Below are 26400 nucleotides of genomic sequence, written 5' to 3'. Positions count from 1 at the left end.
GTATTTCCTATCCTTTCAGCTATAATTATTGCTGGCTATTAAGATCGACCATTTATTATATATGCTTATGGCATTAAGTCTAGGCATTACTATAGCTATGGCAGTAAGTAGGCATTACTATGCTTATGGCATTAAGTCTAGGCATTACTTATAGATTATGGCTTAAGTTAGGCATTACTATGCTTATGGCAGTAAGTCAGGCATGCATGTGAAGATAATTTTTAATTGATTTCTATATAGGAGAAATGATAGCTACAGAAAGATTACCCCAAGAAAGCTTTTACGAAAGTACGTAAGCCTTTCTTAATGTATTCGTCAGCTTTGACTCCCACAGCTTTCCAACATGTGAGGATGAAACAGGCTGATATGCTAGGAATTAGATGAGCGAGAGAGAGAGAGAAAAGACTAAATTGTGTTTGTTTTATTTTTATGATTGCTTTTTGACACAAGATAGCTAGGCCTGACTAATATGTTAAGCAACAATGAAAAGGATAAGAGAAAAGAACAGAGCCATAAAAAAAAAAAAAAAGAATACAGGCAGTCCTCCGGTTTATGACGGTTTCGGCTTACGACCTTCCGAGGTTACACAACACTTTTGCAATTATATTCATCCAGAATAATTTTCCAGGTTTACAATGCATGTTCCAGGGTTACGCGCCGATCTGACAGAAGAGATATGACTCCAAAATGGCAAAATAATCAATATTTGAAGGTTTTGTTGGTGAAAAATGCAGTTTTTTTTAATACTCAAAGCAAACTACTGTTGATTTCTACTTGTGCCACCTCAGCCATAGCAGTTTACTGTAACTTTTTGGAGGAAAAAGAATAATCTGATGTTAACTGACTACGCAGCACGATAAGTTTAATACTAATCCAAGACCTTACCTTTGAACTTTTTAAGGGCACCCAACTGACGAAGTAAAATCTTCATATGCTCAACCGAGCCTCTACAATATGCTTCTAAAATGAGTCCAAATCTAATTGAAACAGCTGGCATATGCATTTCAGATCTGAAAACATGATTATAAAGTAAAATTATAGTTACAACTAAATATCTCTATAACAAACAATTATACTACAGTATAAAACACTCATATTTGATTATCTTCATCAAATCAATTGCAAACATCTTTAATAACCTAAACTTCAACTGCTTATTAACATCAGACATAAAACAAAGTATTACACTTCTAAATAAAGATAATTTAAAACAAATTCTCAGCATCTGAATACAGCAATCCCTAGTATTTTCCTTCCCATTACCCACAATTTTCATGTATGGATTACTTAGAGGTGATGGAGCCATTACTAAGGCTAGCCCCTACTTCTACCACAACTGCTACTACTAAAGTACATCTTGATCATGATTATGTAGCTGGGGTAGCTTATCCTGATAAGAACCTAAAACGAGATATTCTGCTTGTTGCAGTCCTGCATTTATGGGCTAATATCTAGTTTTGTTTTTTCTGTATTTATGGTCTTATATCTCTCCTTATACGGCAGTGTTACATTCTTATTTGTGTGAATTCTAAATGTTTTGTTGACTAGGGATGAGTTTGCATAAATTATGCTATACAAATTTTGCAAAGTTAAGGTAGGATTTGGGACAGCCACATGTTGGTAAAACATATTTAATATAACTTAACTGTAATTCAGTAAAAGTCTCAACTCTTTGGAACTAGCACAAATAATAGGAAGGTTATTGTACTGAAAATATCCAACTAAACAATATACTGCATTAAAGGTTCATACTTTATTGACAATGTATTGATCAGAAATACCAACTAAACATAAATACTGCATTAAAGGTTCATACTTTATTGACAATGTATTGATCAGAATTCTTCTAAACAATTACATCACAGCACTGAGAACTGATCTAAAATATAATGTACGTATACATTTATTGAGGAGCAAACTATATTACCTTAAATGCCAGAAAAAGAAATGGCCAATGCGCATATTCCTAAGAGCTCTGTTTAGAAGAAACTCAACCAGATGGCAGTGCAAATAATTTTCATGCTTCAAGGCTTGAACTAGCTGAAGCAGGTACAACAACAGGTCGTCATCACTGAAAAAAAGAAAAAAAGCACTTGATTCACTTCTTGAATTCAGCAGATGGAACCAAATATGACACTTTTATGGTAAAATAAAGTTTTATATATGCTTACCAAGTTATTACATATCTATGAGCTTACTACCTAAAAATTTCAAGCTTCGTGGTAGTGCTAGCATTTGTTTTGGTGTAGGTAACATGCCCAACCCACTTTCAGGGACAGGGAGGAACAACTTTGCATCAATTCGTTTGCGCCATTATGTCCCTGCAAGGGGAGGGCTCTGATTATGTAATTACTTGGTAATTATATATCAAACTTAATTTTATCATAAAATTGTCGTCTTTACATAAGTAACTTACCAAGTAATTACATAGCTGATTCCACACTGAAAGAAGGTGGGATCCACGGACATATTCTACCCCAAAACATTAATCAAGGTAATGACTTCGAAATAAAACAGCTGGCATTGAGACAATGCTTGTTGTTTCCTTACCTGGCAAGAGAACAACTGCAGATAGTTACTGCCTCTGGTCAATGCCCCTCTTCACCTGTAGTGGGCGTGACTGTATAGCCCACAGTCACCCCTACGTCAGTGGGAACTTTGCAGTGAGGGAAGTACACCCGTGTCTAGCAAAGATAAAAAGACATGCCCTTGCCCTGGGCGCAAACAAGAATAAACCAACAAAGCTGTTACCTAGATTGTGATAAAAACAACCACCTAAACCACTAATAGCTGGTGGGTACTCCAGGTACTAAATACTCTCAGGCTTCCCATATACTCAATGCCTTACACCAAGGGACAGAAGACCCACTTTGCTTCCTCTCCCAGCACCATACAAGCTACGGATAAAGGTCCTAAGGTAGTGCAATTTTCAAAACTAATCTCCACATCCTTGCTTCTCCAAAAGGTTGATTGTAGGATACTCGAAAGACACATATATTAAGTCTGAATGCAAGAAAGGTAGCAACAGCCCTGACCTCGTGGGCTTTCACTTGAAAGATCAGCAAGATGTCCTCTTTAATCTGGAAGACATTCAGAAATAAAGCTTTTGAGAAAGAAGGAAAGAGCATTCTTGGAAAGAGGACAAGAAGGGTTCCTCACAGAGAATCAGAGGTTGTTCAAAGGCCCCTGATCTTCTCCATCCTTTGAAGGTAATACCTAACGGCTCTTACAGGTCAGAGAAGCCTCTCCTCTTCTTCTACCCTGAGGATGTCCATTAAATTTCTAATGGTGAAAGAACGGGGTTCCACCAACGATTAGAAGGGTCCCCCTATTCTTGACAAGGAACCCAAGAGAGAAGGAGCAAAACAGCATCTCCTGAAAAGCCAACTCTCCTATCAATTGCTTGAAGCTCACTTATACATTTGGTGGTAGCCACGGCCACAAGGAAAAGGATTTTCTTGGTCAGGTTTCTAAGAGAGACAGAATGAAGCTGTTCATAGGAGGGACCTGAGAGCCATATCAAAACAACGTCCAACTTCTCTTTCTTGACGGAATGTAAGGACTTGATTAGGTCACTTAGGTCGTGGTCAGAAGACAGATCTAGACTTCTATGTTTAACACCAAACTGAGCATAGCCCTACATCCCTTGATAGTGCAAGTAAATAGCTTCCTGGAGGTCCTCAGGTAGAGCAAGAAGTCGGCTGCACCATCTTCTGAAAACTGTCCACTTGGACTAGTAGAGCTTGCTAGAAGGAAGTCTGCATCCAGCAATAGCTCCTGCAGCCTGTCTCGAAAACCCTTCCACTCTGACGAGGAGCCTGACAGTCTTAAGCTTGTCTGGGCCAAAGTGGACAACCTTTGGTGACCAAAAATCCAAAGAAGATGAGGCCTGTCTGAGGCAGCAGCGACCATTTTTGAAGCAGGAGCCTTGGGAAGTCCACTAACAGTTGTAGCAGGTCTGGGAACCACTTCTTCCTTGACCAAAACAGAGCAACTAGGGTCATCATAACATATTGGTGGGATGCAAACTTGTTGATCACCTCCCTGATCATACTGAAGAGAGGGAAAGCATATATATCAAGACCTGTCCAATCCAGAAGCATATCATTCATCACCCATGCAAGAGGGTCCAAGACAGGTCTAATGGCTGGTGTGCCCCACAACCTCCATAGATTGTTGCAGACCAGAGGATCCAAGGTCTACTCCGTCAGAAGTACCGGTTTGCGAAGACTCAATTCGTGTCCGCTATGGCATTCAGCCTCCCACGGATAAAATGAGTCATAATTGACATCTGGTTCTGTTCCACCCCGAGAGGAGCTCTTTTGCCGACTTGTAAAGAGAGAAAGAGTGGGTGCCTCCCTGCTTTCCTGTGTCTGAAAGAACTGTCATGTTGTTGGCATGAACTGTGTTCTGCCACAAACTGAGGCTGAGAAGGACTGAAGACTCAGGTGAATGGCCTTCAGCTCCTTTACTCTGGTGTGGGAGTTTCTCAGATATTCTGACCACATCCAAGACACTTCCTGACTCCTGAGATGTCATAAAACATTTCAATTCTAAAATAAAAACTATACTAAAGGAATTAAGTTCAATAAAAGAGAAATTGACAATGATTGGCCCATCTTTACCATACATGTATGGATTAAACAAGACCTATAAAAGAGATTCCCCTATCCGTCCCATTATCAGTTAAATCGGTTATATTAGCTATAAGCTTTCTAAATATCTAGTTAAATTACTATCACCTATCTTTGATACTATTTCAAATTGCCATTTACAAAATTCTTTTGATTACTGTGCTAGACTCCCACATTGAATTATCCAGTACTGACAAATTAACCAGATTTGATGTAACATCTTTATTTACTAAAGTTCAAATTGATGACTTACTTCAATATTTATCACAACATTTGGACTTGTATAATCTAGAATTATCTACCAATGTCATTATTAATTTGGTATCCCTTTGTATAAAAAATTGTAAATTTACTTTCAATGGTAATTTTTATGAACAATATCGTATATTTCCGCATATAAGATGACCTTTAAATCCAAAAATTCCGCCCTAAAAATTGGGGGTCGTCTTATACTGCAATACTAAAGATCAAAAATTGAATTCTAAGATGTGTATCTGTAGGCTAGCCTCGGCCTCGGTGCTGTAGCCTAACCACCAACATACATAAAGATTCACTTCATGAAATAAAATGATAATAAAGGTAATGAAACCATTTTCACCATATATATTATTGGCATTACTTCATAACAAATAGCGTATTTGAGGAATAATTCGAAATCAATAAAAGAAACCTTTTATCTATGCAATCCCAGCTGAGAAAAATGTAACATCGATTTGCGGTTCCGCTGACGGAGCAATGTTAATCTTTCGGTAAAACCTTTGAGAAATTTCAATGTATTTGTGTAATTACAGTAGTAATAACATTTATGATAAAAATAATATTCATTTTTTCATTTAAACGTTTTCTCATACTTATCACAAAGACTGATCACATGTACCACCATCTTAGGGATTCCAGTCTGGTCTGGCGAGTCAACTTCAGCTTCGTCATCAGTATCATACAAATCATCTTCAGTACCATCCATGGCATTTTAAAATTTATTTTATGGCAACTATATTTTCACGTCCCCCAATGCTTTTATGACAAATGCAGTGAAAATTAAGTGAGGCAGCACACAAAACTATTTGTAATAATCCTGGAGTCAAAATGATATTGTAATGATACAATTAAGTTTGTTCATACTTACTTGCCAGATATATATATAGCTGTATTTTCGAAGTCCGACAGAAATTAAAAAACTTACGACACACGTAGTGGGAGTCAGGTGGTTAGTACCCATTCCCGCCGCTGGGAGGCGGGTATCAGGAAATCATTCCCTTCCATTTTCTATTCATAATTTTTATTTCCACTGTCTCCTGAGGGGAGGTGGGTGGGTACTTAGATCGGTTTAATTATATATTTCGCCAGGTAAGTATGAACAAACTTAATTGTATCATTACAATATCATTTTTGTTCATGAAACTTACCTGTCAGTATATATATAGCTGAATCCCACCTTTGGTGGTGGGAGTAGACAGAATAGAAGATTTTAGGAAACATATATATGCAGATAAAATGATATCTTGACCTTCTTACCTGTTAGCATAGCTGACTTCGTGGTTACTGCCGCGTAAGTCTGCTTGTGCTATAAGAGTTGCCAGCGAGGAAATAGAGACCTATTATAGCTGGTGCACTCAAGATGATCTGTCAACAGGGGGTCGTGACCACAATGTGACTAGACCATTGACCATACACTGAGGGCAACGAAGTAAAAACCACCTGGCCTAGTCTACCGGTAAAGGTATACCACTAAACTAGACTAAAGAAGGGAGATCCGCCTCGGGCGGTCAACCCACACAACCAAAAAAAAACACACACAATTAAAAGCTCATCTAACCACTAAAGGAAAGGATGAGTGCTACCTCCTGCCCCCAAAACAGTGTCTGCAGCGACGTATGGTCCACGCGAGGCAATGTTCGTACTGTCGCTTTCACCTCCCGCAGGTAGTGTGAAGCGAACACCGAGTTGCTCCGCCAATATGTGGCACTCAAAAATGTCACTGAGTGCCATATTTCTGTGAAAGGCTATCGAGGTCGAAATAGCCCTCACCTCGTGGGCATTCACTTTTAAAAGCTTCATGTCACTATCACTACATGTGGAATGAGCTTCCTTAATGGTGTCTCTCAAGAAGAAAGAAAGCGCGTTCTTTGACATGGGAAGATCGGGCTTCTTAACCGAGCACCACAAGTTGCCCGAAGGTCCTCTACAGTCCTTCGTTCTGTCTAAATAGAATTTGAGAGCCCTGACAGGGCACAGGACTCTCTCTGGCTCATTACCCACGATCTCTGTCAAACCCTTGATTTCAAATGTCTTGGCCAAGGGTTGGACGGGTTTTTCGTTCTTTGCTAAGAACATAGGGCTTTAAAGAACAAACCGCATCCGAGTTCTTAAACCCAACATGCTTGCTTATAGCCTGGATCTCACTAACTCTCTTCGCCGTCGCCAGAGCAGTTAGAAAAAAGTGTTCTTCCTTGTAAGGTTTCTAAGCGAAGCTAAGTTGAGGCGGTTCAAAATTACTGGGACATCATTTTAGAACAATGTCTAAATTCCAAGAAGGGACTCTTGGTTGAGGTACCTTCGAAGTCTCGAAAGTACTTAAGAAGATCATGAAGGTCTCTGTTGTTGGCTAAGTCCAGTCCTCTATGCCTAAAGACTACAGAAAGCACACTTCTGTAGCCTTTTATCGTAGGTACCGCTAAGCGAACTTCATTTCTCAAGTAGAGAAGGAAGTCTGCGATCTGGCTCACAGAGGTAGAGGTGGAGGAAATGTCTTTCTTCCTGCACCAGCTCCGGAAAACCGCCCACTTGGATTGGTATACGGCAATAGAAGAAGGTCTTCTTGCCGTTGCGATTGCTTTCGCCACAGGTCTTGAAAAACCCCTCGCTCTGGCCAACTTCTGGATAGTCCTGAACGCAGTCAGACTCAGAGCGGGGAGGTTTTTTGTGATACCTCTCGAAGTGGGGCTGTTTGAGTAGATCTATCCTTGGAGGCAGAGTCCTCGGAAAGTCTACAAAGAAAGGACATGGACCTCTGTGAACCAGTCGGTCGCTGGCCAGAAGGGGGCGATGAGAGTCATCCTCGTTCCCTCTGATGCCGCGAATTTTCTTATCACTTCCCCTAGGACCTTGAACGGGGGAAAGGCATATACGTCTAGTCCCGTCCAGTCCCAAAGAAGGGCGTCTACTGCTACTGCTCCTGGGTCTAGAACTGGAGAGCAGTAACAGCGGGAGTCTCGTTGTCCTGGAAGTTGCGAAGATGTCTACGAGAGGACATCCCCGATAACTTCCACAACCTCTGGCATATTTCCTGATGAAGAGTCCACTCCGTCGCAGAAGTTGACCTTGTCGACTGAGCAGATCTGCACGGACGTTTTCTACCCCTGATATGAATCTCGTCAGTATAGAGACGTCGTGTGCCTTCGCCCATAACAGGATTCCTTTGCAACAAGAAGAACAGGGATCGAGAGTGGGTTCCTCCCTGTTTCTTGAGGTATGCCAGGGCTGTGGTGTGTCCGAGTTGATCTGCACCACATTGCCGGAGACTTCGTTCTGAAAGAACTGGAGCGCCAGATGAACTGCTTTGCCAGCTCCTTGAGGTTTATGTGCCAGGACACCTGTTCCCCTCTCCAGGTGCCTGACACTTCCTTCCCCCCCAGTGTTGCTCCCCACCCCGTGGAAGACGCGTCGGAAAACAACACTAGGTGGCGGGTTCTGAAGCTTGAGGGAAAGACCCTCTGCGAGCTTCAAAGGGTCGGTCCACCATCTTAGGTGTTCCTTTCCTCTTCTGATAATACCAGAATCGAATCCAAAGTGTTTTGGTGCTCCAATTGTCGGCAAGGAAGAATTGAAGAGGTCTGAGGTGCAACCTCCCTAGGGAAACAAACTTCTCCAGTGAGGAAATGGTCCCCAGCAGACTCATCCATTCCCTCACCGAGCATGATTCCTTCCCCAGAAAGGTTGACACTTTGCTTAGGCAATCTAGTTGTCGCCCCTGGGACGGAAAAAAGCCCGAAAAGCCACTGAGTCCATCTGAATCCCCCAGATAGACTAAAGACTGAGAAGGGGTCAGATGTGACTTTTTCGAGGTTCACCAGAAGCCCCAGGGACTTCGTTAACGCCAAAGTCGTGTGAAGGTCCTCCAGACACCGTCTTTCGAGGAGGCTCGTACGAGCCAGTCGTCCAGGTAGAGAGAGATCCTGACATTGGAAAGATATGAAGCCACCTCGCAATGTTCTTCATCAGTAGGGTGAATACCATGGGAGCAGTGCTGAGTCCAAAAGCAGAGAGCCCTGAATTGAAACACTTTTCCTTTCAGGACAAACCGCAGGTATTTCCTGACTGGGGCTGGATGGGACGTGGAAATACGCGTCCTGGAGATCTAGTGAAGCCATCCAATCCCCGGTCTCAAGGCTCCATCACTGACTGAGGTGTCTCCATCTTGAACCTCTGCTTGATGACAAAGAGGTTCAGGTTGCTGACATCGAGTACCGGTCGCCATTCCCCCGACTGCTTTGGCACCAGGAACAGTCTGTTGTAAAATCCAGGGAATTCAAAGTCGGAGACCTGTTCTACGGCGTGTTTCACGATCATCTGATCTAACAGATCGTAAAGCACTTGTTGCTTTTTCTCCCCGATAGGAAGGAGACATGTCCCTGGTGTCGTAGACAGCGGGGGTGGTTTCAGGAACGGATCCGGTAACCCTTCTTTAAGATGTCCACGGACCATTTGTCCGCACCTCTCTCTTCCCAGGCTTGCGCAAAAAGCTGAAGCCTGGCTCCAACCGGTGACTGAAGGACTTCTGCTTCACTTCTTGTTCTTGGCCAGCGCAGTGGCTCTGCCTCTGGACGTGCCTCTTCCTCGAGGGGCTGGTCTCGAGGAAGAACTACCTCGAAAGGGCTTCGATTTCTTGAGAATCGAAACTCCCGAGGACGAAGGAACCGCAGGTCTCCTTGAAGATTGTGCGAGGAGATCTTGCGTGGCCTTCTCCTGAAGACTGGTCGCAATGTCTTTTACCATAGCCTGGGGGAAGAGATGATCCGAAAAAAGGAGCGAAGAGCAAGTCCTGCTTTCTGTGACGGAGAAACAGATTTAGAGCTTTAGCTTGTAAAATTGCAAAACAGGGATCTCTTCTTCAAGAGCCCTGTGCAAAAGTGAGCTGTAAGCTCCTCCGAACCATCTCTGACGGCCTTGTCCATACACGACATTACGCTGGACAGGCTCCCCCAGACTAATCGAGTCGGAACTCCTAGACTTGGCATCCAGAACTCCCAAACACCAATCTAGAAAGTTGAAGACCTCTAACGTCCGAAAGAGGCCTTTAAGGTGGTAGTATCCATCCCCCTCCGTAGTTGACCATGGAAACTTTCGAAGAGGACAGGTGAGACCTCCTCGAGGCATCCACAATGCTGGCGAAGTCTCCTTGGGCTGACGAGGGAAGTCTAATACCTACGTCTTCTCCCCTCTCATACCAAATGCCAGCCTTCCCACTAAGTCTCGAAGGTGGCAGGGCAAAAGAAGTCTTTCCCTGGGACTTCCTTTTCTCCATCCAGTCATGGACCTTACGAAGAGCCCTCTTAGTTGAAAGGGACTTCTTCATTCTGACGAATGCCGAGACCTTGTTGATCTTGGGCGGAAGAAGAAAGTTGTGAGGGAGAGCGAGGAGCTTCCGGGTGAAACGTCTCTCCAAACTCTGATTGAAGAAGCGGGTCAAAACCTGGTAGTCGGAAGAGACTGCCGCCAAAGGTTATCATCATTCCACTTCAAACCGAAGCGTCGCTAACCTCTGCATCCGACACAGGTGAAGTTGGAGGCAAAATAGGCTGGACCAAGACCATCTGGTCTAAGTTTCCAAGAGGCGCGTTGCTGTGAAGTGGAAGGTAAAGCTGACTCATTAAAAGAAACTCCGGTCGTATCTCTAATACCCGAAGTAACTTGCAAAGTCTCTCACAAACAGGTGGGAGGCGACGAAACTCCACATCTTCGTCCACCCGAGCGTCCGCTGGCGCACACCTGGCGTCCACTGGCGCACGACCTGGCGTCCACCTGGCGCATACCTGGCGTCCACTGGCGCACGCCTGGCTGCAAACTAGCGCGGGATTGGCGTCCACATCGCGCGCCGCTGGCGTCCACTGGCGCACGCTTGGCGTCCACTGGCGTGCGAATGACATTTACTAATGCGCGCTTAACATCTCGTGCGCGCTCTGCTTCAGCTGGTGCACTCTTAGATGCCACTGGCGTTCGCTTGGCTTCCGACCGAGCGTCAGGAACGTGAACTTGCACCGAAGCGCTCACGCAAGTATCGAGCTCTCGCACCGCAAGCTTACGAGCGGGTAATACCGCTTCTCATGCGCCGAGCAGCCAAATCCTCTTCACGTTCTCCAGAGAGCCACTGGGAGTCGCACGAACTCTAGCGAGGCGAAGAAAGTGGAGAGATAGACGAGCGAGGAGAGGGAGAGGGAGACCTTCTAGATCTCTTCATAGGTAGACGGTCATCCTTTCTCCTGGGACGTGGTTGCGTCCCTTTCTTAGCAAGAGCATCAGTAAGCTGTTGCTGCAAAGAGCGCAGGATCTTCTCAGTAGGAGAGGATTCCTTGTCAGGTGACGGCTGATCCTGTGAGAAGGCGAGGGGGCGAGGGGACGCTTCTTCCTTCTCCCAGAAACTGCCGTAGCACGCGCTCGAGAGCGACTGGGGCGCTCAACAAAGTCATCATCCGATGACTCCTTACGCTTCTTCTGTGGCGGGAAGGCTGCGAACACACTCTCAGGCGATGATCGCCTCTCGAGAGCCAAAACTGGACGTGAAGCGTCACGATCACCAACACTCCTTTTCAGCGGGCGTGAAAAAGAATGAGAGCTCCACCCCTTGTGCGGGGAGGAAGCATCTGAAGAAGAGAAACACTCTTTCAGGAGGCGTGCACGCGCACGCTCCTTGGCAGTCTGTGTAACGTCAACAGATACTGCCGAAGGCACGTCAGATCGGTGGGGCGTTCCCCGTAAACCCTCCTGCGGCTTTCGAACATGCCCTCTCCCTGAAACCTGGGAGTACGGCAGCGGTCTAGGCCTAGAGGCGAAATGGGGCCGATCTGACGTCACCCTCCACCAACGAAGGAGCACTGTCACTGCACTTTGCACCTTCACTTTTTTGCCTTCTAAGGCGAGCACTTTAGATTCTAAATTATCGAATCGACTCTAAGATAAGTGTAAGGGTATTACCCTCCACAGACACTGATTCAGGGCCCGAAGGCAACACTACAGGGTTAGGAGTAGTGATTAAAGGAGGGTTAGTAGGAGAAACATGAACTTCCTGACGTTTACCTGAAACGCTCCTGGAGAAGACCTCCTTAACCTATCCCGTTCAAGCTTACGCAGATAGGACTCATACGCTCTCCATCCAGAATCAGAAAGACACTCACATTCCTTGCAGCGACTTTCATACATACAATCATGCTCTCTGCAACTCTTACACACAAAGTATGAGGGTCCCACTGGAATGCTTTGCAGTAGCCTACCTCGACAATTCACTCTTGGTACAAAACCTGGCGCTAGCCGAACTAGAACCAGACATCTTATTTAAAGAGAAATCAAGCCAAAAATCAATCAAATCCACAATCAACGTGTGCCTAGCCACCGATCCAAAAGTCAAGATACCAAAAATCAAAAAGGGGTACTTATAGTAGCCAAGTTCCTAAATTCAAGACGGAGGTGCTGAAACTGTGTTTACAACACCGGCGACAGAAAAATTATGAATAGAAAATGGGAATGATTCCTAATACCCGCCTCCCAGCGGCGGGAATGGGTACTAACCACCTGACTCCCACTACGTGTGTCGTAAGTTTTTTAATTTCTGTCGGACTTCGGAAAATACAGCTATATATATATCTGACAGGTAAGTTTCATGAACAAAACCTATTTTAAAAAAGCAATCTCTCTCTCTCTCTCTCTAAAATTAAATAAATTTTGTTCATCCCTCATGCAATGGAAATCACAAGAAAGAATACTAGTAAATTAAAGCTGCAGGTTATAGCTGAGGCTGATGTTCGGAACTGGAGAAATCACACCTAATGCTTATACAATAAAGTAGTACGTGCATATGTGCACATTTTCAACCAAACCTCCTTAATTTATGATAAAAGGTATCTCCAAATTATATCTCTTCTAACAAATAATGGCAATGAAGATATTAATAATACTCAGATCAGCAGAGATTTTGAGAATGTAAACAATATCAAATGCAAATGATGCATATGACAATGTTTATATTCTGTAATACAGTAATGATATGATAATAGTAATACTGTAATTGGATATAACAAACAAAACAACCTTTATTCAAGTCTTCATTATTATAAATATAGTTGTACTGTTTAATTTTTGCAAATACGTAATCACTTTTCTCCAAAAATCATTTTGGTTTTGTAATATAGAAGTCATCATATACTACAGATATAAGAAAAATTCATGAAAATTTGCCATGATTTTTTACCTCATCTTATCTAAAGGTCGTCTTATACGCGGAAATATATGGTACTTGGTATTGGCTATGGGCAACACTCTTTTGCCACTTTTGTCAAATATTTACATGGAGTTTTTTGAGTCTAGACTTAGTCCAAGAAATTTATTCTTTTAATTAAGGTGTTTTGGGTTAGATATGTCAACAACTGTTTTTGTATTGTAAAAGAAAATGTAAATATTCCTGATTTCTTGCATAAAATTAATAATCTTGTACAATCCATACAATTCACAATAGAATATGAACAAAATAATTGTATACCTTTTTAGATGTCGTAGTTATCAGAAATAACACCAATTTTTTTTTTAAAGTATGTAGAAAACCCATAAATAATTTGTCATATATCCATTTGTACTATATCCATGCTAAACAAATTAAGGTGTCAACATTTTCCAGTATGTATCTTAGAGCTCTAAGAATTTGTAGTCCTGAATTTTTGGAAAATGAGTTTAAAATTATTGATAAAATAGAGATTCATTATATTGCCCCCATATTTTTTTTTAACTTTGTAAAAAATAAAGTAAAACAAAAAGACATATTACAATCAAACCAGGGTTAACAAAAACTTGGGAAATTCTCTGTGTACCATTTCATCATAATTTCACTCCTGGGGAAGGGAGGAGGAGAATGGAAGTTTTTGAGTAACAGGTTTGTATAAAAACATGTAAAATCATTCTTCTCACAAACCCATTAATCATAAATGGTGTGATTTGCATTTCAGGAGACAGGGTGATGAAGGCCAGCTAAGGAAAAGGAGTAGATCAAGATGCAAGAAGTCAAACTTCTCCCAGGCAATGGTCAATACTGAATTATCCAAAAAGAGTTAAGTCAACAGATTGTATGAAATCCAGGATCCTTCATTGACTGCGAACATCAGTTTAGTAAGGTTGTGAAGAGAAGGCAAGGACTGGCCCCGACTCCTGATATCACAGGTCTGGTCTTGTGTTACTGCCTTAGTTTCTGCTAGTTTAATTTCCCAATTCCTTCATAATTGAAAAATTACATAATCTGACAGCAATGAATTTAAAGATATTGGGAGCTTAGGAAATCATAGTAACAAGAGAAATATCATTAGATGGTCTTCAAAGTAAATGAAAAAGCATATCATATGACATGGGTTAAAAAAAATTGTGGGATTTCTTTCCCTCTTCACTTTCATACATAATCACCAGGTTAAATATCGATAGTGAAGGGGACAATTTACACTCTGTACCTTGAAAAGTTGTTTGCAATATTAAGGGAGTGACAGTTTGGCTGTCTTGCAGGATGCTAAAGAGAGACAAAAAGGAAAGGGATGGCATCCAATAACAGAAGATGACTGTTCATGGGGATTACAATGTGCAAGAGTACATAAAAAATCATATAAGCAATAGCACTAATCTAAATATCTTATGCTCTCTACCCTTTTCTTGGAAATACAATTCCATGCTGTAGGTCTTGTAAAATAGAGCACTACTTTCAATCTAAAAAAACAAAGCTTATGATGCTGGGACTCTTCCAGACTCATATCAGAAAATAATAGTAAAAAAATAAAAGTACACGAAAATGATAGTAAAACAATAAGACATAAGACTACACTCTATAAAAGAATGCCACAATATACCTATAAAGATTTTTCATTCCATTTTTGTTATTCTGAGTTATGTTGCATAGTAAACAAGGCTATTTTGAAGGACTTCTTAGCATATACTTTTAAAAGATGAAATTGTATAATGTTCCATTTTACAGTCGATATGAGATTATAGCATTAAGTATAGTAATCTTACTACTATTTACCACTTGTCAGTTCATCATTGGATGAGTGGGTTACCTGCTCCTGCTCACATACTGATTTGGTTCTCTGCTCTGCCAATGTGGAATCAGAGGAATTTATTTCTGGTGACTAGAAATTCATTTCTTGATACATTAGCGGTTCTGATCCACCATAATCTGTAGGCCCTGTTGCTAGGTAACCAAATGAACTGAAATTGAATATGGAAAATTTAGGCCATAGGCCAAGCACTGGGACCTATGAGGCCATTCAGCGCTGAAAGGAAACTGACAACAAAAGGGTTGATAGGTGTAACAGGAGGAAAACCTCACAGTTGCACTATGAAGCAATTGTTAGGAGAGGGTGGAAAGTAAGATGGAAGAAAGAGAATAGAAAGGAGGTACAGTAAAGGAACAAAAGGGGTTGTAGCTAGGGCCCAAAGGAAGCTGCAAAGAACCATAAAGTAATGCCTACCAATTGGTTTCTTAGCCCACATAAAAATACCTAATAATCCTTCAGACCACACCTATGGAGATGGTTTCATCCAGCCAGCGAGTGGTCTGATTAAAACTAAAATATGCTTAACTTGACTACTTGTCACCAAATATTTCTTCATCATAATGACCAATATAAGCAAATCACTGAAAAGCTATCAAAGAGCATAAAATGACAATTTGTCTAAAATTGCATTTTTCCTATATACAACCGTAAAATTGCATTTTTCCTAACTATACAAAAAAACCTGAGGTCCTTTTACAATAGGCAATAGAAGGTACTAGCGGAAAAAAGCAGCTTGATAGGTCGTAAGCTTTCGAACAAGGGGTTCGGTAGTTAACTGCTTGTCCGACAGGCGCGCAGCAGCAGCGACTGGGAGGTAAACAAATCACTTTTGCTTTTGGTCCCGAAGCAAAAACTGCAGAGTGAGGGGTGGCATGAGGTGGGGCTATGTGTAAAAGGACCTCAGGTTTGTATAGTTAGGAAAAATGCAATTTTAGACAAATTGTCATTTGTTCCGACACGGCATACAAACCTTCGGTCCTTTTACAATAGGAAGACTCACTTCTTGGTGGGTGGAATCTGAGTCTTTTGTGAACAGACTGGTGTTCGCCCAACCTTGGAAGCCTCCCTGGTCGTAAGAGCGAGGGAGGGATCCAAGCCTCTGTCCGATTGATCGGGGTGTGCACCGCAGGATCAATGGTCAGACCTCTGGACCGAGTACTAAGAGAGAGGCAGCGTATCTCTTCGTACCAGCAATGTAAGAACTTGTTCCTGTACAGGAGCAAAGTTAAGTCATGGTTTTGACTCTTGTAGGCATCCACTTCCCCCCTTGTAGAAGGAAGTGGTGGATATTCTGCTCCCATCCCTCGTGAAAGGGATAGGATGGGCTCTGTCATATAGCTCACCGCATCTCGTCCTATCCAGCAGGGTGATGACCGTAGGCCCTCTACACAGTAGAGGGGTAGAAAAAGATAGAAAGAGAAGCCAGTCACTTCTCATCACTATCTATCATACAGTCACACCAGGACTCGATGCTGTTCAGCCTGCGAGGGTCTGGGTTAGCTACACGGAACGTTGTTGAGCAGCCACCACCGGACGGGTCCAAGGAAAACCGGTATCCAAGGACCTATGGGCAATATCCAAGAAGGTATAAGGAACGTTGAAAGGTAGGTCTGGTTAGTACCAGACCACCCCTGCCTTCCAGGAGCCTGCGCCACGGACAAGTTCTACGAAACGCCAACAAGAGGGGCCAATACTTCTGACTTCCGTGAGTCTCGGACGGGACGTACGGATGTCGTCACTACCATCAGCCTCATAACGCCCTCCTGAATGACCTCACGCAGAGCCAGGAACGAAAGAGTGTTCTTGGATACTTCTTTCTTGGTTGACCCGGATTGCTAACGAAGAGGCGTCGACACTCAGGACCTGAGGAGTCGAGTTCTCTTCAGATAGCGCCGTAGCGTCCACCCAGGACAAAGCAGCATCTCATCCACATCATTATCTGCATGACGCTCCAAAGTACTCTCTTCGCCGCTGCCAAGTCAGTCAGCAAGACAGAGGTCAATTTGAGTTCCCTGGGGTGGCAAGACCCTTTGGAAAGCTGCTTCTCAGCAAGGAGATCTCGAACGAGTTCGAGATGTCCAATCCCTCAGTTTCAGGACGAGCGCCAAGGCGGCTCTGTATCCTTTGACTGTGGGACTGAGAGGAGTTCTCTCGGCGAAGAAAAACGAGGGAATCCGCTACCTGCTTGAAGAGTGGCTCTGAGAGGAGATAGGACCCCGTCTACGACACAACCACCGAAGACGGCCCGACCTTCCCCTGATACACAGCTGCAGAGGACTGACGGACGTTCCAGCCATCTCTGTTGCTGCGCTACGAGAAAAGCCTCTCGTTCGCAAGAGATGGTGGATAACAGCCAGCCGTGAAGACGTAGACTGGACTGCTCGTGGTACCGCTCGACGTGTGGCTGGGCGAGAAGGTTGTGCCAAGGGGAATCTCTCTCGGTTCTCCTGCGAGAAGAGCCAGCAGGTCCGGATACCAAATGGCCTGTGGCCATTTGGGAGCCACCAGGATCATCCTGAGATTCGGGGTGACCAGCGCTCGGACTGATCACCTTGCGAATCAGGCTGAACGGGGGAAAGGCATAGGCGAAGAGGTTGTCCCACGGGTGTTGAAGAGCGTCCTCTGCAGCTGCCCATGGGTCCGGCACGGCCGAGAAGAACACCTGGAGCTTCCTGTTGTGCCGGGTGGCGAACAGATCCACGACTGGTCGCCCCCACAGGTCGAAGAGCCCTTTCCGCCACGTCCGGTGGGTAGAGACCATTCGGTCCCTATCACCTGATCCCGACGGCTGAGCGTGTCTGCTACTACATTCCTCTTCCCTGGAATGTAGCGTGCCGACAGCTCTATTGAGTGTGCCTCGGCCCACTCGTGCACCTGCCGAGTCAACTGATACAACGGTAGAGACACTAGGATGCCCCCTGTTTGTTGACGTAGCCACCATCCGTGGTGTTGTCGTACATCAACACCACTGAGTGTCCCATCAAGCGGTCCTGGAACTCTTGGAGAGCAAGGAACGCTGCCTTAGTTCCAGTAACATTGATGTGAAGGTGCTTGTCGTTCTCGTACCACACTCCTGAAGTCCGCAACTCTTCCAGGTGTGCACCCCATCCCTCGGTCGATGCGTCTGAGAGCAGCTGCATGTCCGGGGGGGGAGTGCGGCGGCACTCCTCTTAAGGGATTCCTGTCGTCCAGTCACCCCTGGCTAGGTCCTGCCTCACCTCCTGTGTCAGTGACCATGGAAGGCTTGGGGGATCCGTCGCCTGTGACCAACCCTCTCCGTCTCCCTGAAGAGACCGCAGGTGAAGACGCCCGTTAGGGACTACTGCTTCCCGAGTGACGACAGGTGTCCGATCACGACTTGCCATTGGCTGAGCTACCTGTTCCTGGCCGAGACAGGAACTGGTTGGCTGCCTCCCTGAATCTGCTGATTCCGGCCGTCTGGCGGGAAAGACTCGCCCTGATCAGTGTGATCAGCATACCCAGGTACTTCATCCTCTGCTTGTTGGGCTCGAGAATCGGACCTTAACTCGAAGTTCACCGGATTCCGATCCCCAGATCGCGCAGCAAACTCGAGCAGTCGATCCCTGTCCTGTAGCAACTGCGAGCGGGTAGCTCGCCAGGACTAACCAATCGTCGAGATACCTCCCCCATCAGACGTATCCCGTGCGAATGGGCCCCAAGCAGACACCAGAGTGAACACTTCGCGTGAACACCTGTGGGCGGTTGAGAGACCGAAGCAACGTGCCCTGAACTGGTACAATCCGGTCCATCCGTCCCGTCGAGGATGAAGGCGGAGGTACTTTCCTGGAAGGACTGATGAATGGGTATTTGTTGGAAATACGCATCCTTCAAGTCCACTGAAAGCATGAAATCGTTCTCCCTGATGGAGTCGAGCACTGAGCGTGCCGTCTCCATCGTGACCGGGTCTGGCGAACAACCGGTTCGGGGAGAGAGATCTATCACTGGGCGCCAGCCTGTCCTTTTCCATCAGGAAGAGTCGCTGTAAAAGCCCGGTGACTGATCCGTACCGATTTCTACAGTTCTCTTGCTCAGCATGGTCTTTGATCTCCTGTCTCAATGCTACGTCCTTCGATGCCCCTGGAACGTTACGCCTGCTGTTGGACCGGGTCCCAATGGCTGGCCAGGCACCCCCCACTTCCGGCAGCAGGTGAGGGGGAATGCCGTCCTTCCACTGTGAACGTCGTCTGGTTGGGGCTGATCGAGACCTGACAGGAGAGAGCCGATACCGCTTCCGACTCATTCCAGTCCTCGTCGAGGTCGAAACCTCAGGAGGACCGCAGGGATATATAAATACGATGTCCGAAGACACGTAGAAACGCCTCTGTCGCAGTAGAGGAGAAGGAGCTTGTTCGACCGTCCGAACCGAGAGAGCCTTCTTGTCCGGAGAGGAGGAGAACTACCTGGCTCAACCCAGTCGGCAAGCTCCGATCGCGGCGACCCACCGTCGATTTGGATTCCCTCTCGGGCCCCAAAACGACTCGAGCCGAGACGTGGCTCTGCTGGTGGGAGCGGCGATCCTTCCCCGAGGTCATTGTCTGACGAATCAGCGCCGTAACCTCGGCAAAGTTTCCTCTGGATCTCGGAAGTCACAGCATCTTGCAGAGTGGGACCGTTAAGCCCCTTCGAACAAGAGCATATTCCGAACCTTCCTCCTAAGAAGGGGGAACAGCGACAGCCTCTCGGTCTTCCCCATCCACTTGCGCATACGCCTGGCCCGGTCCAAGAAACCGTGCCTGGCACGTAGTGCGCTGTGGTGGGGGGATCATGAGGGGCGCACCCCTCACGATCACTCCTCAATACCTCGCTCCTCCTTCCGGTGTAACCCGAGGAGGTTGAAGGCACGGAGAGGCGACTGACGCTCCCTCTTTGCTCGCTGGCACCCAACCAGGCTTTGAGGGCTGCAGGCGGATCGTCAACCCGCGGTGGCGATCGGAGCTGCAGGCCTGGTCGAACCGCTCGCTGTGGAGAACGGCTGGACTGAGCACAGCGGCCCCGATCTCGAGTGTCAGAAGAGCGGTGCTGGTTGCCGTACCCGGTCGCTTTCTGTGAGAGCGACGGTCAGGCGACCTGCAGGCTCCACTGTCGCAGTGAGACCGGTGCTTGTCCTCACGGCACGTCACGTCGCTGGTTCCAGCCGTGGCTGGCACCGGCGACGGGGAGGACCTCTTCCCAGCCTCAGCCGTGGTCAGTCGGTCCGTCACCGTCCCCGTCCCCGCCAGCTGTTCACCGCGAGAGTGAGAGCTGGTCTGGTGAGAGTCGATGAGCGGCGTCACCAGTCTTCCGCCCGTGCCGTGAACCTGACGCTGAGCGGACTCAGAGGTCTGGTTCCTGGCTGCACGGTCGCTGGTAGGCGACCGTACACTCGGTACCTCCTCGCGAACGAGAGGCCGACGGACCCTGATGCAGTGGCAGAACCACTGACCAGGCGAGGAAGTACCGGTGTTAGCCGGTACCCCTCTGGTCGTAGTCTCTCTTCCTTGCGGAAGAAGAGACGGGCCCCGCTCCCGAAGGAGCAGGAGGACCAGCGGAAGGAACCCTCCCGTCCCAACCGATGTGAGACGGGTCCCGAGAAGCTCCCGAGGAAGCTTCCTAGGAGGGAGGAGGCGACCTTCTTCTTCCTCGGCGTAAAGCCTTAGAAGTCGAAGGGGAAGAGGCGGCGGCCGACGACGTGAAGAAGATGAAGACGACGACCACCAACACCTTCCTCCTCTTCTTCGTCAGCTTCCTCAGGACAGACGTAAGATCTGCTATCCAGGCGGAGCCGGGGCTGCTGTAGCCGAAGCCACAGGGCCCGGAGCCACCTGTACAGACAGACCAAAGTCTGGGGGTAGTACCACGAACAGGGACGACATCTGCAGGTATTGGCATCTCAGGAACAGCAGGCACGGCCAGCACTCATCGGTAGGGACAGCCAGCGCAGCAACGGCAGGAACAGCCAGCGCAGCAACGGCAGGGACAGCCAGCGCAGCAACTGCATCCCAGAATCGGCAGGTACGGCAGGCAGCACCGGAAACACAGGAAGTGGAGCAGCAGCCAGCAACATCCTGGTACCGGCGGCAGGTTCCAGGGGCGAGTTCTAGGGCAGCGGAAGTGTGGTCGCTGCAGCGCGGCAACCACGAGCGGCGGCGGCACGCCCCCTCTCGGTACGGCGAACGGCACTTCACAGCGGCTGTAGGCAAGACTGTTTACCACGTGAGGCGAGTACACCAGGTGAGGAGGGACCTCGTCACCTGGTTGCGTGGTCACCACTCCATGGGTGACCGCAGTAGGCCCGACCATAGAACCGCAGCCCCTGGACACCAGCACGCTCTGCAATTGGAAGGACGCCCATACCTCACCAAGGTCCACGCTCGTGGCAGTAGCACCTGCGGAAATAATAGTAGTAGCGATTAATGGGGGGGAAATCCCCTCGTGCGGGGGTTTTGATCCCTCCCCAACGAGTGGAAGACCCCTAATACAATTGTACTCGGGCACCGAGCGTCCCCCGCCCCCCCGCTCGGACGGATCGGGCGAGGAGAAGAACGCCGATACCTCCCCCCCCCCAAGGGAAGAGCCCTCTGTGGGAACTGAGCGGGGGGGGTCCGTTCCCCACCCCCGCACAGTACCATGTACCCAACAACAAAATAAGAGCCCTAGAGCCAATCGTGCCATCGGCACGAATACAAGGCATAAGGATCAATTCCCTGACTGAGCGGAACTTGAACCAAATAATATGATGCAAATCAATAATAAGGAACAAAATGAAAATGCATCTTGCAAAACGATTCACTTCACAATGAATAAGGGCTCGGATCGAGCGCATTTGCGCCCTCGGTACCGAGCGCAAGGGTGAAAGGTTTCATTCCTTACCTTTATGGATCAAGGTTTCTGGAAACCTTGATCCATAATGGAATTGATGCAATCAAAAAAATATATGAAAATGAAAAGACTACTCGCTTTGCGATTTCACTTCATACAAATAAAAAGGGGAAGGCAATTCCCGTGAATAGCGGAATATTGATCCCAGTCAACAATGCAATCTCAATAAAAAAATGAAAATGAAAAGAACTGCACTTGCATTTCACTTCATTCAAAATAGGGGGGAAGGATCAATCTCCGGGTAAGCTCGGAAATGATCCAAAATGAGTATTGCTACAATAAAAAATAATATATGAAAATGAAAAGAATACTGTACTTGCGATTCCACTTTCATACTGATAAGTTTCCGTGCCGAGCGCATTCGTTCGGCAAACGGGCATACAGGTCAAAAAAATATAAATAAAAGAGCAACTTACTTACGATTTTCATCTACACATTTTCCAACCCAATATACGCTCGGAGCGAGCGCTCCCGCCCTCGGCACCGAGCATACACAATACGAGGATCATTCTGGAAAATGAATTCCCGCAATTACGCCCTTCAGTCCCGGCACTCGGGTAATCGGAGGGCGTTGTGAAGCCAAGATCCTTTAAATTCACAATTGAATTCAATGAAATGATTGTACTTACAATTCAGTTTCACTAGATACTAGAAAAAGAAAAACACATCATGCGAAAGCAAACGACGATGAAGCGGGCAGAGAGCGATGATACACGTCACGCCAGCAGGCCGAAAGCAAAAGTGATTTGTTTACCTCCCAGTCGCGCGCGCGCGCCTGTCGGACAAGCAGTTAACTACCGAACCCCCTTGTTCGAAAGCTTACGACCTATCCAGCTGCCGCTAGTACCTTCCTATTGTAAAAGGACCGTGTCGGAACAAACTGCAGAGTGAGGGGTGGCATGAGGTGGGGCTATGTGTAAAAGGACCTCAGGTTTGTATAGTTAGGAAAAATGCAATTTTAGACAATTGTCATTTGTTCCGACACGGCATACACTTCGGTCCCTTTTACAATAGAAGACTCACTTCTTGTGGGTGGAATCTGAGTCTTTTGTGAACAGACTGGTGTTCGCCCAACCTTGGAAGCCTCCCTGGTCGTAAGAGCGAGGGAGGGATTCCAAGCCTCTGTCCGATTGATCGGGGTGTGCACCGCAGGATCAATGGTCCAGACCTCTGGACCGAGTCTAAGAGAGAGGCATGAGTATCTCTTCGTACCAGCAATGTAAGAACTTGTTCCTGTACAGGAGCAAATATAAAGTCATGGGTTGACTCTTGTAGGCATCCACTTCCCCCCCTTGTAGAAGGAAGTGGTGGATATTCTGCTCCTAATCCCTAGTGAAAGGGATAGGATGGGGCTCTGTCATATAGCTCACCTGCATCTCGTCCTCATCCAGCGTAGTGACGACCGTGGCCCTCTGCCCACGGGTAGAGGAGGAGGAAAAAGATGGGAAGAGAGAGCCAGTCACTCACTCACTCACACATCCATCACAGTCACACCAGGACTCGATGCTGTTTCAGCCTGCGAGGGTCTGGGTTAGCTACACAACTTGTTGACAGCCACCACGGGTCCCAAGGAAAAGGTATCCAAGGACCTTGTGGGCAATATCCCGAAGGTAGAAGGACGTAAAGGTAGTCTGGTTAGACCAGACACCTGCCTTCAGGACCTGCGCCACGGAGAAGTTCTTACGAAACGCCAACGAGGGGCCAATACTTCTGACTTCGTGAGCTCTCGGGACGGGACGTACGGATGTCGTCACTACCATCAGCCTCATACGCCCTCCTGATGACCTCACGCAGCCAGAATAAGAGTGTTCTGGATACTTCTTTCTTGGTGACCCCGGTGCAACGAAGAGGCGTCGACACTCAGGCCTGAGGTGTCGTTCTCCTTCGATAGCGCCGTAGCGCCTCACAGGACAAAGCAGCATCTCATCCGCAATCATATCGGTGAAGTCCAATAGGGAGGGAATCTGAATGACTCGAACCTGTCGTCAGGGATCGACGGGTTCTGAGTCTTTTGCAACGAAGTTCGGGACGAAATCGAGCGTCACAGATCCCCATCCCCTGGAGTGTCGTACATCATAGGAAAGACCATGAAGTTCCCCTACTCTCTTCGCCGATGCCAGGGCCAGCAAGAAGAGGGTCTTGAGGGTCAGATCCCTGTCTGACGACTCTCGGAGTGGCTCGAACGGCGTTCGAGTCAGACTCCTAAGGCGAGAGTCACATCCCACGCAGGGGCCTGAGTTCCCTGGGTGGGCAAGACCTTTCGAAGCTCCTCATGAGCAAGGAGATCTCGAACGAGTTCGAGATGTCCAATCCCCTCAGTTTCAGGACGAGCGCCAAGGCGGCTCTGTATCCTTTGACTGTGGGGACTGAGAAGGAGCTTCTCTCGGCGAAGAAAAACGAGGAAATCCGCTACCTGCTGAAGAGTGGCTCTGAGAGGAGATAGACCCCGTCTACGACCAACCACAGAAACGGCCCACTTCCCCTGGTACACACTGCAGAGGACTGACGGACGTTCCAGCCATCTCTGTTGCTGCGCTACGAGAAAAGCCTCTCGTTCGCAAGAGATGGTGGTAACAGCCAGCCGTGAAGACGTAGAGACTGGACTGCTCGGTGGTACCGCTCGACGTGTGGCTGGCGAGAAGGTTTGTGCCAAGGGGAATCTCTCTCGGTTCTCCTGCGAGAAGAGCCAGCAGGTCCGGATACCAAATGGCCTTGTGGCCATTTGGGAGCCACCAGGATCATCCTGAGATTCGGGGTGACCAGTGCTCGGCTGATCACCTTGCGAATCAGGCTGAACGGGAAAGGCATAGGCGAGAGGTTGTCCCACGGGTGTTGAAGAGCGTCCTCTGCAGCTGCCCATGGGTCCGGCCGGCCGAGAAGAACACCTGGAGCTTCCTGTTGTGCCGGGTGCGAACCATCCACGACTGTCGCCCCCACCCCAGGTCGAAGAGCCTTTCCGCCACGTCCTGGTGTAGAGACCATTCGGTCCCTATCACCTGATCCCGACGGCTGAGCGTGTCCTGCTACTACATTCCCTCTTCCCTGGAATGTAGCGTGCCGACAGCTCTATTGAGTGTGCCTCGGCTCGTGCACCTGCCCGAGTCACTGGTACAACGGAGAGACACTAGTCCCCCCTGTTTGTTGACGTAGGCCACCACCGTGGTGTTGTCGCACATCAACACCGAGTGTCCCATCAAGCGGTCCTGAACTCTTGGAGAGCGAGGAACGCTGCCTTGAGTTCCAGTACATTGATGTAAGGTGCTTGTCGTTCTCGTCACTCCTGAAGTCAGCAACTCCTCCAGGTGTGCGCCCATCCCTCGGTCGATGCGTCTGAGAACAGCTGCAGTCCGGGGGGAGTGCGCAGGGGCACTCCTCTTAAGAGGTTCCTGTCGTCCAGCCACCAGGCTAGGTCCTGCCTCACCTCCTGTGTCAGTGACACTGGAAAGCTTGGGGGATCCTTCGCCTGTGACCAACCCTCCTTTAGTCCTCCACTGAAGAGACCGCAGGTGAAGACGCCCGTGAGGGACTAACTTCTCGAGTGACGACAGGTGTCCGATCACGATTGCCATCGCTGAGCTGCCTGTTCCTGCCGAGACAGGAACTGGTGGCTTGCCTCTGAATCTGCTGATCCGCGAGTCTGCGGGAAAGACTCGCCCTGCTACCGTCGATCAGCATACCCGGTACTTCATCCTCTGCTTGGGCTCGAGATCGGACTTCTCGAAGTTCACCACGATCCCCAGATCGTGGCAGAACTCGAGCAGTCGATCCCTGTCCTGTAGCAACTGCGAGCGGGAGCTCGCCAGGACTAACCAATCGTCGAGATACCTCATCAGACGTATCCCGTGCGAATGGGCCCAAGCAGACACCAGAGAACACTCGCCGTGAACACCTGTGGGGCGGTTGAGAGACCGAAGCACAGTGCCCTGAACTGGTACACCGTCCCGTCGAGGATGAAGCGGAGGTACTTTCTGGAGGACTGATGAATGGGTATTTGGAAATACGCATCCTTCAAGTCCACTGAAAGCATGAAATCGTTCTCCCTGATGGAGTCGAGCACTGGAGCGTGCCGTCTCGCTGAACCGGGTCTGGCGACAAACCGGTTCGGGGAGAGGAGATCTATCACCGGCGCCAGCCTCCGTAGACCTTTTTCCACCAGGAAGAGTCGACTGTAAAAGCCCGGTGACTGATCCGTGACGATCTCTACAGCTCTCTTGCTCAGCATGGTCTTTATCTCCTGTCTCATTGCTACGTCCTTCGATGACCCTGGAACGACGACTGCTGTTGGAACCGGGTTTGGAGGTGAGGGGTGGCCGAGATTCGAAGGTAATAGATCCCTCCCGAAGGACATCTACAATCCAGGTCTCGGCGCCGTAGCGCTGCCAAGTTGCCCAATGGCTGGCCAGGCACCCCCCCACTTCCGGCAGCAGGTGAGGGGGAACGCCGTCCCTAGCGTTTCCCCCCTTTCTTCGACTTCTTCCCAGAGCTCCACGGGATGAGGAGGGCTGGGAGGAGGGCTGGTTACGGCTCCCCTTGCCAGAGTTGAAGAAGACAGAGTCATTCCTCGGGGCTTCGACGCAGCAACCGTCTTA

At 47.6% G+C, this 26400-nt stretch overlaps 1 protein-coding gene across 1 annotated transcript in view; it reads left to right on the top strand.

Moving 5' to 3' along the window:
- LOC135210171 (phosphatidylinositol 4,5-bisphosphate 3-kinase catalytic subunit delta isoform-like) overlaps positions 1-26400 on the top strand; it is a gene marked incomplete in the record, with an annotated part of 244592 nt that overhangs the window by 198435 nt on the left and 19757 nt on the right.

Source organism: Macrobrachium nipponense, chromosome 39, assembly GCF_015104395.2.
Source record: "Macrobrachium nipponense isolate FS-2020 chromosome 39, ASM1510439v2, whole genome shotgun sequence".
NCBI lineage: Eukaryota > Metazoa > Arthropoda > Malacostraca > Decapoda > Palaemonidae > Macrobrachium > Macrobrachium nipponense.
Note: the sequence above shows the minus strand (reverse complement) of the source record. Positions and strands in the feature narration are given on the sequence as shown.